The sequence below is a fragment of the Humulus lupulus genome, chromosome 5 (genome assembly GCF_963169125.1).
Source record: "Humulus lupulus chromosome 5, drHumLupu1.1, whole genome shotgun sequence".
NCBI classification, from domain to species: Eukaryota; Viridiplantae; Streptophyta; class Magnoliopsida; order Rosales; family Cannabaceae; genus Humulus; species Humulus lupulus.
In genome coordinates, this window is record NC_084797.1 from 136,444,712 (window position 1) to 136,454,875 (window position 10,164).

The window sequence follows — 10,164 nt, forward strand, 5'->3', positions numbered from 1 at the left end:
CTTGAGAAGTAGTCTTGTGGAGCCAATGCCATCCTTTTTCCATATCCATATTGAATTATATAACTTTTAATTATTTTAAACAACCTTAAAAAATAATTAAGCTTTGGGTATTAACTATTGACGGCAAGAACTCATCAACGATATATGGATGGAAAACTCAAAGCTAGTTATGAAAATTGCGTAGGTAGGACTTAGGAAAAACTTAAGAAAGAGAGATTTAGAACAATAATGGAGGAAAATATCGTATATTGCTTTACTATCTCTGTTTGCAATGAATTTTTCTAGCCTATTTATAGATGGGCTCTAATGGCCTCTAATACAAGGTGATCCGAAGGGACAAGATCGTGCATTGGTACCCTATCAGAGTAGTAGTGCATGGTGTAGAGGAGCAGAGGGTTGTGGAGTCGGTTATCGGTACAGGGTCAGAGGTATGCAGGTCATGTCTCCACTTCTTGAACTTATTCATACCACCACTACTTGTCGGGCACTGATGTCGGAATCACGCCCTTGCCTCCCTCAGGGTCGTACACCTCATACCTGTCACTACAAGAAAAAATGTTTTTAATAACACCGAAAATGTGTTATCAAAACATACGATAACACTTTCTGATGTGTTAAGACCGACTATGTTATCGTAGGTCAGGGTACCTTACATAAAACTTTATCAGTGTTATACAGATGTGTTATTGTACTATCAACGATAACACACTTTCAGTGTTATTTTAATATATAGATAAGTGTTTAATTATGTTATTTATAGTCGATTATATAACACATTTCAATACTTATAAATTTGTGTTATACTACACTTTAGTATAACACTTTTTTGTGTTATACTACACTTTAGTATAACACATTTTTTGTGTTATACTATACTTTAGTATAACACATTATTTGTGTTATACTACACTTTAGTATAACACATTATTTAAGTTATATAATGAAGTTTGCATAACACAATTCTTTGCATAAAAAGTGTTATTGTAATAGATATTATAACACAATTTTTGTATTATTTTAATATTTAGATAAGTTTAAATTCTCATTATATATTTCATTTATATATCACTAATTTATTCTATTATATTTTAAATTTTTTTATATAATTAAAATTAGCTTTCTAATATATACTAGCATCATCAAATGAACTTGATTTTCAAATAACAAAAGTAAAAACATTCAACACTATCATCAACAACAAAAAGTTCTTTAAGTATTCAAGTAGTCTTAAATATTCAACATATTGAAAAGTTACTACTTTCAATACAAAATATTCTACTGCTGCCAAACACAAAGCCTTCAAAATTAAGTAACATTTTCTATTTTGCTTGTCACATCTGCAAAATAAACAAAAAAATATTTTATTGTTATTATCTAGCATCACAAATTACTTCAAGAAAAATGTTATGGAAATTATTTCCAAGAAAGGACACCACATACAAAAGACAATCACAAATGCAAAGCCAAGGACAATCAAAAATGCGAATACAAAAGCAATGGAAATTCCCTCTGATTTCTCTTTTCCAGAAAAAGAAAAATTTCTATCAAACTTTATAATGTATTTCCAAACTAAAAAAAGTCAAGGACCCAATTTAATTGAACACAGAAATCAAATCCCTTTTATAAAGAATAAACTAAGCAACATTGATGATATAATTGTTTCACAAGTACTATTTTTCTCTACTGTATGCACACAAAGCTTGATTAATTAATAGTAAGAAATCAATTATATAGAAAGCTCAATCAATGATATATACATACAATGCGTTTTCTAAATATTGAATGTTCAGCTCTGTACCTGCAGCTTCTGCTTGTTTTGATAGGGTGCTGAAAGAGGTTGGATTTGGGCACCCTGGCTTAGATAATATTGCAGCAATGACTAATTTAAAGAGACTGAGAATTGGACTATCTCCACCATCTTGAGAATGTAATACTTGCCCATTAGCACTGGGAAGTAAACCCAGCCAAGGGGCTGTTTACATGAAGTGTCAGGTATCTACTTCTCTCTGTTCAGCATCTGAGATAGCAACAATAAGATTCAAGTGGCCAGAAACACTTATTTCAACTTTAACTAACCAATTAGATGATATACATCATGATTCAGGCATCTTCAGTTCATTTTGAAGACTTCAGTAAAATTATTGCAAAAGCAAGGACACCGGCAACCTTAATTTTATAAGCAAACTCTAAAGAAAAGTCTTCAAGTTCAAGTATAAAGACATCATGTACTTGCCACACCTCCATAAAAAGGAAGCAATCCAATGGACTTTGGCAATGATTCTTGCAATCCAGTGATCATTGGTTCAAGTGTTGTTAGCTGAAGCAATCCAGTGATCATGACAGCTGGTAGGGCACTTGTTCTTGCTTATGGTTGGAAACAAAGAAAAATAGAGAGATTAAGAAAGTTGTATATGGTTCCAATCCAAGCATTTAAAAATTAACAGAAAGAAATATAGGCAGAATACTGCTAGTATTATCATCAGAAATGACAAATGATACTACTTCAAGGGTAAAAAAAATAACATAACATTCAAAAAATGCACCTAGTTTCATTGGCTGGCGAGCATTGTAAACTGAAATCCATTGTGTCGCTGGAACACCTAGATGAACCTTCTTCCTTGGTTGCCCATCATCATCTTCCTCAATATTCAATCTACCCCGTTTTTGTCCAACTTGGCTAATAATCTAACAATAATTACATTGAAATAAGAGCATAAATAAGGTATAATTAATAAGCATGTGTTAAAGTAATTAACAAATACAAACTAAGCACTGAGCAGTGTACACTTTTGTATTGAATTGAATGAATACAGAATACAAGTGGCACCAATATATACATGCCACAAAGAAGAATCAAGAAAAGTAAGATACAATTCTATACTTAAATAAACTATCTGTTTCAACTAATTTAGGCATATAAGGCCCAGTACTAAGCTCAAAATTACTCTCAATAACTTAACTAAACTAACTGATTTAACTAAATTATATATATATAAGGTCTAGTGCTAAGATTAAAGTATGTGCTATACTTACTAATGGTGACTTTGTACTGTATAGGCATTACAGTCTCAGACCCCAAATGAAACTCTAAAAGCTCCAAGCTAGAGTATAAACAGTCAACTAGAAAAAATTGAAGAAAGACATTTTCCTAAGTTAACAGTTAGAAAAAGAATATTATTACATACCAGCCAGTTATCCATGAAGCAAATGGTGACCACGCACTTTATCTACCTCATACCAGCCAGCCAGCCAGATATCTTTCTCTTTCTCTTCAAAATTTTATTTCTGCCTCATAGAAACCTTCCACACACTTCATGGATTAGATTGATCAACACTCTTTAATCCCAATGACCCCAATTGACCATTTAATCCCAATGACCCCAATTGACCATTCTCAACATGGGAAAATTCATTTCTTATCTTCTCCTAAAAAAAAAGCTCAAAAATTGTTATTGTTAAATACAAAGTTTGTAATAAAGATCAGATCAGGCTACAAAAACAGTGCCAGTCCTTGAGGTTTTGCTAGGAGTAGAGTCCTTATTGGTCTATGATTAATAGAGGGATCTGCTACTCATTTTTCAGCTCTTTTGTTTTGCTTCATCAAACTCAATTTGCTCTTGTTTTTCTTTCTTTTTGCTTGAGCAAAACATGCATGAGAGTTAATAGCCATATATATATATTACCTTTATTAGTTATATTCAAAGGTATCATGTAGAGTTATTAATGACCGAATATTACTTCTGTATTCCACAAATACTCTACATGGCTATCTATCTAAATGGAATTTTAACAAATTTGACCATATATTATAAACAAGGTAGTAGACAAAAGTGAAAGAAAAAAAAATTAATAAACTTAAACAGTACACAAATAACAAACATTCAAACTCAGATTTAGAGCATTGATCTCTTTCATATTTATAGAATACCAATAAAGCAACAACAAATGACATGATAACACCAGTTATATACACATATCAAGAAAAATGCTCTGTATGTGCATGTTAAAAAATTCCCAACCAATTCACACAAACCATGTCTTATGGTCGATTCTAAAATATATTCACAAGAACAATGCATCTGTTCTGTTCAAAATTTCCAGGTATGCTTAAAAATATCTATATTGTACGTGTCTTCAAAATCAGTATTTTCTTCAAGTTATATTCGATTTCAAATGAATTTTAATGTTATGCCATGAATGTTGGCTAACCCTCAATGGCAATTGTTACTTTGTTAGAATAAAAACTTGTCAATTTCTTTATAGACCATATACTTCTTGGATTTGCAAGGTCAAAATATTACTCAGCTAAAATATTACATTAATAGATGAATGAAATAAGGGTAGAGACTCTTACCATAAAATGCTCTCCACTTGCAAATGTAAAAGCCAATTAAAATCATCCCACAAGTTAATCCAATAAGAATAGCTATAATTATCACTGCTCTCTTCACCTTAAGATCAGCTCTTTCTTTTCCTAAATAAATTTTTGGAGCAAGAAAAGAAAATATTAATGTTTTAAAATAGAAGGAAAGGAATTTGAACTTGATAAGGAACTAAAATTTTCAACCTGTAATCTATACCAGTTGTTTTTCAAGAATGACCACTCTCTTGTGTCCAACACTGCAGTCAGTAAAGAAAAAAAAATAATCAGTGGAAATAGATCAATCACAACAATCGGGGAATAGAAAACGCATAATATAAAGGTGAATACAGCAAGGTCAATCTCTATTAAATATATCTTCGATTGTATATTTAGGAAGGCACCACTAATCAGTAAATAACTAACTTCATGAGCTCTAACACTAATGAAATTGTATACATTTAAGTTCTTTGTAATAAGACCCAAAAAACTCTGCAAAAATGTCATTGGCGTTCCTGGGGTTGAATCTAAACACATTTGGACCATCCCTAGTTTGAAAGAAAGTAGCACCACCACCAGGGAATCCCCCTGCTGCATCAGGGGGTGGCACTTGTCCTTTGAGACATTCTTCAGCATATTGATCATATATGGCTCTCTTCTGAGGATCACTTAAAACCCACAACAAAAACCACAGAAAGAATCATATCAACAAAACCAGAAAACTCATAACATAGCATAAGATACTGAGACAAACATATACCAAGTGTTAGCAACTGTTCTTGAACATAGATTTTTAACATATGGATACTTATTCAAACCCTCATTTACCTAATGATTGAGATCACATCTATACAAAATAAAAAATACTAACTATATGCTCAAACCAAGAAACAAGTAAATTAGAAAATTATCCAACTGTTAATTCTTAATATTCAAACATCATATTCTAATTTCAAGAAGATTCATACTAACCAGTACATATTGGAAGCACTGCAATTGACATTCCAACAAATGCCAAGGCAACAGTCCGCCTAGCCAGCCCTTCAAGACCATCTGTTAAATTAACTCTGTTTCCCATAGAAACAAGACAAAATGAGGTCAACCAGTACCCATTTTATTCAAGGAACAAAACAAGCTATCAAAGGAGACAGAGATGAAAATTGTGATACTTCTCCTACCATAATTCTTGGAGTGAAAATATGTTGAAACTTTAGGCTTTAGTATTTAAAACTAAGAGCTGAAGTATTTTAGTATTTAACCAAGCTAGTTTTTATTAATTTCTAGTTCAACCTATTAACCCAAAAGATTATATACACATATAAATATATATAGAATATATTAAGCAAAAGTTGTAAATATGAGCAGAAAAAAATTCTGAGACATATATGTCATTAGCAAGACAGAACATAGTGTTTCCTGCGTAGAATATGTGTGCATATGTGTGCATATACACATACACAGACATATGTATTTTTATCTCCCTTTTCTTATTTAATTAAATAAAATCTGATTTAATGTCAACTATTGCTTATTTTTTTCAAATATTTTCAACATGAGTTTTTAAAAATAAAAACACCAATATTATTACAAGAATGTATAGAGAGGCTTTGGAAGGGTTTTCTCATTGTATTTATGGGGGTTCTAAGTGAAGTAAGATTGCTTGTTTTTTTTCCTGGGATTGATTTTTAAGTGTCTTCAAACTCAATATTTCCACAGTTTCTTATTTAGATAACTATTGATAAACATGACTTGTATATATTATTTATGTCTTAATAATACAATTGCTTCAGTTTTATCATGTTTTTACTCTTTCTTGTTAACTAAAGTTTAGATGAGCTACATGTACCACAAGAATAAGACTAAAAAAATAAGACCACAAAAACAAATCAATAAATAACAAGAACAAATAATGAGAAGTAAGAAAGATACATGGCTAATGGATTTAGAATATCATCCCTATACATGCCATCCCTTGTAAACCACTACCGATGATGTAAAGGATTCTTTTCAATAAGATAATAATAAGGATTTCACCTTGTACTAATACACCCCAGGATGATATATATAAGAGGGTAAGTAAGTATGTCAAGGCACTACAAGAATCCAGAGAAGAACGAACTTTAAATCACCAAAATGGAAAATTGTTACACATCACAAGAACATTCAACATGAAATATTTCCAATTGTAAAATGGGAAAAAAAAGTAGAGCAACTAAGGCAAGTTGAGTAGAAAGAAGGGAAAAAATACACACACACACACAGAGTAGGGCAGAGATATTCTTACAATAGGATGTGCTAGCAGCTCGCCAAAGTTGTAGATATTATCCCCAAGCAGTGCTGAAAGTGATAAACCAAATGCCAAGTCCTAAAAAATTGTACAAAAAAATCAAAATACTGAAACTAATAGTCAAAACAGCTGGAAAAGTTTAATGCATGTTGTTGCCCAAACAAAATTTCTCTAAAGAGGCTCCAATTTAGAGAATACATTTTAAAAAAATCTGAATTTATTCTTTTGCCAGCTGGCCATAAATTAACCTTGTATGATTGTATCACAAGATTCACATTACAAGAAGACCACATAAGTTTATTCTTTTGCCAGCTGGCCATAAATTAACCTTTTAAACTATTTTAATTTCCTATCGGCCACTAACTCCAACGTGATATATTAGTGTTAATTTGTTTTTAGAAACTTAATACTTTGTTACTTTTAAAAATATGTCTTATTGTTTTGATAACATTCGTAGCCTCATTACTTTAGTAATTTATTATTTTAATTTTACTTATATTTTAGTAACTTTGATATTTTTGAAAAGGTAACTTATTATTTCAGTTACTCTATAGTAACTTATTGTATCCACTACTTTTCGAAACCAAATATGTAATAGATAAATATTAACTTATCCACCTGACTGGCTATGTAAGCAGAAAAGAAAAACAAACAAACAGAGTGATATGTCCAAAAGTAAAAAAATAAGAACACATTTTCATTACTTCAAAAGAGTTATTGTACAGTTTGGTAAAAGATATATACTGTAGAAAACATGAAGAAGAAGAAACTATAAAGATCATCCTAGTTTCTACACAAAACAATAACATAAAGAAAGATTATAACATAAAAACACAGTGAACTCAACAAAGCCTTTAAAACTTCCTCATCTCATTTCAGAGGAATATGATTAATTCCTGAGACTATTGCAAAGCATTTGAAATAGAATAAATAAAGTCCAAGAAGCCTGTTCCCTTAAGAATACCTTTACTAGTCAATAGCTCAAAATCCAACAACAACAAGAACCCAATTACAGCTGCCTTCCCATTTTATAATCTCATTCTTCCATGTGAAACCAAATCCTCCTGAGCTCTCATCAACCACCATCCTTATCTATCAAGCACACTAGAATTGATGATTATAGTAGCATATTTATATAAAGACTATGTATAAATCTTATCAAATATGTAACAGTTAAAACTTCCAGCATTTTTTGTAATTATTTAGCATGACAGCTTATGTATTTGATATTATATCTATAGTCTAGAAGCCATTTTACAAAATATCATCAAAACAGACCAGTTTACAAGATAATGTTACAAAAATATGTATATTCCCAAAAGATGTTGATGCTTATATGTACATTAACTTAACATGAAGTAACACTTACCAGCTTAAATGATTCTGACAGAGATTCCACTAAGGTATACGCTAAGTAAAGAAGAGCACTTTTGTAGAACTCAGTAAATTTTTGACGAAATTTATGGTATTGATAAGAAACCCAATAATAAATGGCTGGCCAGCCGAGAACCCAAATAAATATTTTCATATAACAAATAAATACAAGAGAGCATATATATTCTCATATAACAAAAACAGAGTAATAAATCAAATGAAAATTTTAAAATTTTAATGACACCAATTGATTCATCTATTTAGCTGCACCAGTAAGTAATCTATTTTTCATAGATTTACTTATGTTTTGCAGGTTAACGTATTTCACAAAATCAAAACCAATATTATAAGCCTTAAAAAAAACAATCAAAATTGACAATATTAAGCATATATATGCTTAACATTAGTGAACTGTGAGTTGATTTGGTACCAAAAGAAAAGAAAAGACAATAATGTTCTCTACAAATTAGAAAAAGCTAGCTCTTTGAAATCAATATGAATATCATACTTTTTTTAGTGTATTATATAGAAATATATTCTTATAATAGAGTAGCTCTACCTCAGATTATGTGTACAAAACAAAAACCCATGACAAAATTACTCACCTCAAAAACTCAATTGAAGAAATCACCTACACTATTGATGCCAAAGACTACCATTGAACAACCTTTGTCGCACAGCCCGATCCCCCATCGCAGCTTCACTATTGGGTGAATTAAAAGCATTATCTATCAAATAAATGAAGCAAAAAAAATAAATAAAACATGTTGTCGAGACCATCTGCAACAGTGCCGCTGCCGAGACCCTTTGCTATAGTTGTCGGAGCCGAGAGAACCTAGGAGTTGTGCATCTACACCTGCCTTCTTCTCCATCTTCGTATGCCTGTAGCAGGAACCCAACACGTCGACAACAACACACCAATCGACAACCTAAAAGGAACACAACCTTTTTTTCAGGTAAAAATATAGTGATAAACCAGAAAGATAATAGTAAAGGTGAAGCCGAAGAAATGGGGAAAATAAATGGGTCTCAAAAATGTTGAAGGAAAGGATGGGTCTCAGAAATGTTGAGGAAATGGGTCTGTTGAAGGAGAGGAAATGGGTCTGTTGAAGGAGTGCTCTGAAATGTTGTAGGAATTGGGTCTCTCTCGGGTCTCACAAATTTTCAGGTCACAAATGAAAAAAAATCTAAGTGGTGCGGGATGGTGTATTATTACCGCCCTTTTTTTTTCACAAAGTGGCCCCATATAGTACTCTAGCATAACACTTTTTTATTAGTATTATATTCATGTGTTATGGAAATGGGTATTTGGTGTAGTGTGTTCACATGCCTTGTACTTGAAGGTCCTTCTCACACTTCCAAAATATATCTTCTCTCATCTCCTTCTAATATTTTGCTAACTGTTGGACACATTTACTAGTTCTCCTTCTCTACTTCGGAGGCTTGGGATATATGGTACGTGATGAGGTAATGAAGCCCTCACTACATGTGGCTCTCCTTCGTGCCCTGGCATCATGGAAACGAGGCCCTTTGCATATTTTACATACGGGCAAAGTGTCTTCGACTTATAAGCGGCGTCACCACATTATGAGTAACACGACAAGGTACTTGGGCATAGTGATGGGTGTGCGAGGCACTCGGCTGACTACAGCATGTGGAGCCTTGCTATGCGAGGCAGTTGGAATCGCAAGGGGTGCGCGAGGTGCCTCGGCTGGCCGCAGCATGTGGGGCCTCACTGTGTGAGGCACTTGGGCGTCGCGCGATGCACTCGGCTGGCTGCAGCATGTGGGGCCTCGCTATTCGAGGCACTTGGGCATTGTGAGGGGTGCGTGAGGCACTCAGCTGGCTGCAGCATGTGGGGCCTTGGTGTGCGAGGCACTTGGGTGTTGTGAGGGGTGCGCGAGGCACTCGGTTGGCTACAGGATGTAGGGCCTCGCTATGCGAGGCACTTGGACGTCGAGAGGGGTGTGCGAGGCACTTGGCTGACATTAGGCATGTTGGGCCTCGCTATGCGAGGACCTCTTCTCGGGTGCCTTGCTTCTTCAACAAATTTCTCGTATTCACACTTGCTCCTGAGTATATGAGCATTCCCTTGAGTGTGTTCGTAGACTCTTTCATATGTTTCTTTGTGTGATTTGAATGG

At 33.2% G+C, this 10,164-nt stretch overlaps 1 long non-coding RNA gene across 1 annotated transcript; it reads right to left on the minus strand.

Moving 5' to 3' along the window:
- Positions 1–2,546: 2,546 nt before the first annotated feature.
- On the minus strand, positions 2,547–5,031 carry LOC133780626 (uncharacterized). The gene is made up of 4 exons (XR_009869458.1): positions 4,581–5,031; positions 4,355–4,474; positions 3,186–3,300; positions 2,547–2,685 (listed from the first exon to the last, which is right to left on the minus strand). It is a non-coding gene; the product is annotated as an uncharacterized LOC133780626 (long non-coding RNA).
- Positions 5,032–10,164: the final 5,133 nt, after the last annotated feature.